We start from the raw sequence: 7,114 nt of genomic DNA on the forward strand, positions 1-7,114 counted from the left end.
ACATGCCGACTACCCCTCCTGGATGAAGATTGATGCGGTGGTCCTTCAATGGATTTATGGAACCCTCTTTGACGACCTTCTTGTTCGGGTCCTTGACAGCGAGTCCACTGCCTTCGAGGCCTGGAATCGTGTCAAAGGAATATTCCTAAACAACAAGGGGTCGCAAGCTGCTGCTTTGGAACACGAGTTCACGAACCTGTCTCTCAAAGCCATGCCCTCACTTGAAGCCTAGTGCCAGCGCCTTAAGGAACTTGCTGATCAACTTGTTGATGTTGATTCACCCATTAGTGAACAACGACGGGTTCTTCAACTGGTCCGTGGTCTCCCACCGGAGTATGACACAGTCGCCTCTTTTCTCAATCAATCTCTCCCGTCATGGGAAAATGCATGTAGCATATTACAACTCGATATGCAACGTCAACATGCTTGGGAAACACATGTTCCAACACCCGTTGTAGCCGCCGCACTCACTGACAATTCCCAAGCTCCAGCTCCACAAGACAACAATCACCATGGGCCTACCTCTTCGCCCCAATACTAATCCTAGCAGACGTGAACAACCCAGATCTGGTAAGCCCAACAATACTCGTGGACTAGGTCCACAAACAAATCAGCCTCCGGCTCAACCCACTGTGCAGCCACCTCCATACCCATATTGGCCTACTGCCCCTTATTGGGCCCCACCCCATGTCCCTTTCCAACCCAGGGATGGGCCCAACCATGGCAGCCCAAACAGCAGCCTCGCAACATTGGTCAAAACCGAGCCAGTTCGTCTTCGGCACAAGTGAATCTGACCGAGTGTGACCCCATGGAACCCACACAGATTGCTGCTGCGTTTCAGACCATGACTATGGAGCAACCGGATGATCCATGGCATTTGGACTCCGGAGCCACCTCTCATGTGACCTATGATCCAGGTAAACTCGATTCTTTTTCCTCGTATTCCCCAATATCGTCAATATTTGTAGGAAATGGCAACAAAATTCCAGTACTTGGATCGGGTAATGCCACCCTTCAAACATCATCCAAACCGTATACTTTAAAATCGGTTCTTTTTAATCCTAATATTATTAAGAATCTTATTTCTGTCCGACAATTTAATATTGATAATTGGACATTTATTGAATTTGACCCGTTTGGATTTTCTGTGAAGGATTTCAAGGATGGGACGATCCTGAGTCGTCACAATAGTTCGGGTCACTTGTACCCGTTCACCAACCATGGTTCCACCGCTACTGCTTGTTTTGCTTCCGCTCAAAAGTCTCCTTCATGGCACAACCGACTTGGACACCCGGGTCAACCCGTCATGGAGTTTCTTCGTTTAAATAAATTTATTGCTTGCAATAAATAGTCATTTCCTTTTATTTGTCATTCATGTCAGTTGTCGAAACATAAACGTTTACCGTTTTCGGATTCGGTTTCTAATACTTTGGTGCCTTTTGCTATTTTACATTGTAATTTGTGGACTTCTCCAATTTTAAGTCATGCAGGATATAAATATTATATGGTTTTGGTGGATGACTTTACACAATATACATGGGTTTACCCCCTAAAGTTTAAATCCGAAACGTTTGATAAATTTACCCATTTTCATACTTTTGTTCAAACCCAATTTAAAATGAAAATACAATCCTTTCAATGCGATATGGGTGGGGAATTTAACAATCACTCGTTTACAAACTTTGCCAACCAACATGGCATTCAGTTCCGTTTCTCATGCCCACACACATCTCAACAAAACGGTAAATCCGAACGGATGATTCGACGTCTAAACATGTTTACTTTATCAACTAATGCTTCTCTCCCATCCACATTCTGGGTTGAAGCTCTACACACGGCTTCTTACCTTCATAACATTCTTCCAACTCCACTTCTCCAAAATCGAACCCCACTCTCCGCTCTATATCTTCGTCTACCTTCATACGAGCACCTTCGTGTGTTCGGTTGTGCTTGCTACCCAAATACTTCCGCAACCCGAACCAACAAACTTGAGCCTCGATCCTCATTATGCATTTTCCTCGGTTACCCGGCTAACTATCGTGGCTATCGATGCTTAGAAATTTCCACTAGCAAAACAATATTTTCTAGGCATGTCACATTTAATGGGCAAAAATTTCCTTTTACAAATCCTAACATACCAGCACCTGATCATTCATTTTTGGACCCATCTCCAATATTTTTCACACAACCCACTTCATTTTCTAAAAATTCACATCCAATTCCATCAACCGAACCACGTGCACCTATTTCTAACAACTCAACAAATCAACCTAATTCACCTCCTACCACTCCTACTTCGCAGACCCATCACCCTACACCATCCCAACCCACTAGCCCCTCTACATCAACCCACATCAATTCACCCCAGCCAAATTCCCATACGTCCAACATGCAACCAGATCCACCCTCCACACCTCTCCATCATTCACCCGTCTCCTCCACATCTCTATATAATACCATTCCAAAACCTCCATCTTCACCCTCCCAACCTCAACATATTCCCACTCATCATATGGTTACGCGTTCACAAACCGGTTCCACCAAACCGTGTGTCCCGTTCACCCTAAATACCACTCACATTTCTCCCCTACCCAAGACCTATCTAGCCGCGTTAAACGATCCAAACTGGAAAAATGCCATGTCTAACGAATATGAAGCTCTATTGGAAAATAATACATGGGAATTAGTACCGAGACCTACCGATGCTCCAGTTATTCGATGCATGTGGCTATTTAATCATAAATATAAATCGGACGGTACATTGGAACGATATAAAGCCCGCCTCGTTGTCAATGGTGAAAGCCAAACAGTGGGCATAGATTGCGATGATACTTTTAGTCCAGTTGTGAAACCCACAACAATTCGGACGGTTCTTAGTTTAGCCGTCTCACGATCTTGGTCGATTCACCAATTAGATGTCAAAAACACATTTTTACATGGCAACTTAAAGGAAAAGGTTTATATGTTTCAGCCACCGGGTTTTGTCAATACCACTACACCTAAATATGTTTGCAAATTGAACAAATCCTTATACGGCTTGAAGCAAGCTCCAAGAGCATGGTACCAACGTTTTGCCGGTTTTCTTACAAAGTGTGGTTTCAAAAGTAGCATTTGTGACACGTCCTTGTTCATCTACAAAAATGGAAATCAAATGGCGTATCTCTTACTTTATGTAGATGACATTATCCTAACCGCTTCCAATGATGCACTTTTGAGCCGGATTATTAAGTCGTTATCATCAGAATTTAAAATGACTGATTTGGGCTCCTTACACCACTTCCTTGGCATATCGGTTGAAAAGAAGAATCATGGTTTATTTTTGTCTCAAACAACATATGCCATGGACATTTTAGAACGGCCCGAAATGTCAAATTGCAATCCCACTAGCACACCTGTTGAAATCGGTTCCAAGCTTAGTGCCACTGTCGGCTCTCCGGTCACCAATCCTTCTATGTATCGAAGTCTTGCAGGAGCTTTGCAATACCTCACTTTCACTCGGCCCGATCTTGCATACGCGGTACAACAAATATGCTTGTTTATGCATGATCCTAGGGAGCCACACCTTCAATTACTAAAACGTATCCTTTGCTACGTTAAAGGTATGTTACATCTTGGCCTTCAAATTTCACCTTTCAAGTCGACAAAACTTACCGCTTATTCTGATGCGGATTGGGGTGGTTGTCCCGACTCTCGTCGGTCGACATCTGGATATTGTGTCTTTTCTTGGTAATAATCTGATTTCATGGTCATCCAAGCGCCAACAGACCATTTCTCGGTCAAGCGCTGAAGCGGAATATAGGGATGTGGCCAATGCCGTCGCTGAAACAAGTTGGGTCAGAAATCTTTTGCTTGAACTACATACACCCGTACGCGACGCCACAATTGTCTATTGTGATAACATCTCCGTTGTATACCTAACTGAGAACCCGGTACCACACCAAAGAACTAAACACGTTGAGCTCGACATTCATTTTGTCCGCGACAAGGTTAGAATCGGAGATGTACGTGTTTTGCATATTCCTGCCGACTATCAATATGCTGATATCTTTACTAAGGGCCTACCGAAGCAACTGTTCGCTCGCTTTTGATCCAGTCTGTGCCTTCGGTCAACTACGGCTCACACTGCGGGGGAGTGTTAACCGATAATATATTTGAATATTATTGGTTTGTATTATTTATATTATTTGTATTATTTTGTATTTAATAGGTTGTTAGGTATCCCAAGTTTATCTCATTGACTTTGTGTATATTAGGAGATTATTATATGAATAACAAACCATCCAGTTTTCTATCCTCTCACAGGTATGACCTGGACATAGTTTTAGGAATACCCGGTTGCAACTATTAACTGGTCAAAACATATTCTAATAAAAATGAATAGTTTTAAAAACCATCATTACTCAATATGATTACAAAAACAATATTGTTTGATCTTGAAAAAGCCCAAACCAAATAATACAAATAGTTTTAAAAACCATCATTACTCAATATGATTATTAATAGTTTTAAAAAAATATTTTCTCCGTTTGAGCTTGAAAAAAACTCAAATCAAATAATATGCATTCATGCTATCTTCAAAGAAAATTATATATGATTAAAAACCAATGTAAGTAAAAGAAAGTTATGTTGTAGTAAATGATGGCATTTTGCATATTTTCAAGTCCAATACGTTCAACACTAATCAAGTGTATTACAGTATTAGCTATTAAATAGCAAAGATGCAAAAGGTAACACAATTTGGCTATAGTAAATGATAGCTTTTTACACACCAACAAACATGACAAACTAATCATTGAATACAAATCTATCCAAATAAACACCAAAAAACTAAATCCATGAATACATGCATTTCATCAAGCAAGTCATGGGGACAACGAAAATATTGAAAATCAATGCATGTGTTTGACTTGAACAAATGAACAAAACACAAAAGAAATTGAATTTCCAAAAAGTACCTCCTTTATAATACATATGCTTGACTTGAACAAATGAACCTCTGGCAGATGAAACTGTTAACAACAGTCGAATGAAGATCCGGCCAGCCTAAGTAGAGATAAATATAGAAACCACCAATCCGATTCCTGCAAAATCAAACAACTTTTAAGAATCCACTAACAAAGCAAACGAAACCACAATGGATTATAAAAAGAAAAGACAGTCAAGATTTGACACAAACCCTTGGAAGAATCAGTTGATATCCTGAAAAATCGAACGAATTTGGTGTTCAATTGAACCTAAACCACTCGGTCTACAGAACCTAAACAATAACCCTAATCGACGACCTTCTTTCAATTGATAACCTGAGCTCTTATTTGACACCAATGATGAACCAAAATAATACCCCAAATCGAACACCATTTAAGCATAAAAATAACAACCACATCGAAACCCGAAATTGACGGCGACATGACCGTGGCCTAGGAATCTTTTGAGACAAAAATATTTGGTGAAAGTTTCATATAGTTGAAGGAATTTTAAGGTTAAAGCCTCAATAAATGGAGAGAGATGGAATTCAAAATTCAAATTTTGAACTATAGACATGGATGATGTCAAAAGTGAGATTAGCTTACAGGGGAAGCTCTTTACTAAGAGGCTTGGAGCGTGGACAGCTTGGTTGCTTGACACATCAACAAATTGAATATGGAGGTGACAAGTGGCGAAATTGTTATTCTTTTATTATATATATATATATATATATATATGGGAGGGTTATTTTGAGAACCATGGTGAGTTTTAAGAAATTTAAGAACTCAATTTTGAACCACACATTTAAGGGGGGACGGGGCGGTGCGTGATGGAGCTCCCATCACGCGTGGGGGGGTTTTTCCGCACCGCCGCCGCTACCTTGTCACGCGAAATCGAGGATGTTTGCGTGATGGCCATCACGCGTGAGATGGGGTGGAAACTAAGAAATCTATCCGTTGGGAGGGGGTGATTATGACCGTTGGGGGGAGTCGTTGCCGGAAATGATGAATCGCCGGAAATGATGAATCGCCGGAAAAATACCAGGGAATAAGGAGTGGGTCACCGGAAGTGATGGATCAAAGGAATCGATGTCGGAGGTGGGTGTGGGGCGTTTGTTGGTGGATTGAATTGGGGTTTTGGATCTAGGTTTGGTGGGAGTCGGGTCGGGTTGATCGGAAGGTGGTGGTGGTGGGTCGGATTCGGATCCGTCGGATGAGTGTTCGGCTTCGTCGCCGGAGGATGAATTGGCGGGTTGGATCTCGGATTCGGATCTGGCCGTTGGTGGTGGTGGTGGTGAGATTAGGGTTTGTGAGAATTTGGGGGAATTGGTAGAAGGTGGTGATGGTGAGTGTATGTATATGTGTATATATATATATATATATATATATGTAGATGTATATATGTATATGTGTGTGTGAGTGTTAAAGGCTAAAGGTAAACACGATAAACACGAGACAACGGACAAAAAAAACAAAAAAATTCCATTACACACCACCACATCACACCACCACCCCTAGTAAAAAACCATCACATGTGATGGATTTGGGGTTGGTGATGTGGCACCATTTGATTGGGTGGGGTGTGTGATGAGTGATGCCACCACATCCACCACCCCTCCCCCTCTAAATAAATGATATGAAATATGTGGCTGAGATTAAATTTAATTAACAAATGAAGCAGGAGGGAGAATAAATATTTTTGATAATTACACAAGTTTAAATGTTAGTTACCCATGTGTAAAAAGTCGATTCGGTGTGTAAAAAAATACCGTAATTTTTTGTACAACACTTACACTTACGTATTACACATGTGTAAAAAAACTCGAAAAAAAAAATTGTTACGTTGAGTTCTTTCGAATTCTTAAAACTTAAAGTGGTTCTCAAAAGAAATCAATCCTATATATATTATATTATTATTTATAGCCTCTACATCATTACATCCTAAAACAAAAACGCCCTAATTTATAGTTCCTCTACTACACATCGCCAAAGACCGTAGTCTGGATATAACACTAAAAAAAACCTAAAAAGAAAACTAAAACTAGATAAAACCCACGTGGACGGTTTAGATCTACGATAGATCTTAGTTTAGTTATCAACTACCAGGAAAACAGAAAAGAGTCCCAGAAAGTCAAACCTCAACTTAACTT

General features: G+C 40.7%; 1 long non-coding RNA gene across 1 annotated transcript; it reads left to right on the plus strand.

The window, feature by feature from the left end:
- The first annotated feature begins 526 nt into the window (after nt 1-526).
- On the plus strand, nt 527-1,468 carry LOC143530913 (uncharacterized). The gene is made up of 2 exons (XR_013134937.1): nt 527-917; nt 1,154-1,468. It is a non-coding gene; the product is annotated as an uncharacterized LOC143530913 (long non-coding RNA).
- The last annotated feature ends 5,646 nt before the right edge of the window (nt 1,469-7,114 follow it).

The sequence above is a fragment of the Bidens hawaiensis genome, unplaced genomic scaffold (genome assembly GCF_021521415.1).
Source record: "Bidens hawaiensis isolate Kalapana, Puna unplaced genomic scaffold, B.hawaiensis_p1.1 tig00009067_1, whole genome shotgun sequence".
NCBI classification, from domain to species: domain Eukaryota; kingdom Viridiplantae; phylum Streptophyta; class Magnoliopsida; order Asterales; family Asteraceae; genus Bidens; species Bidens hawaiensis.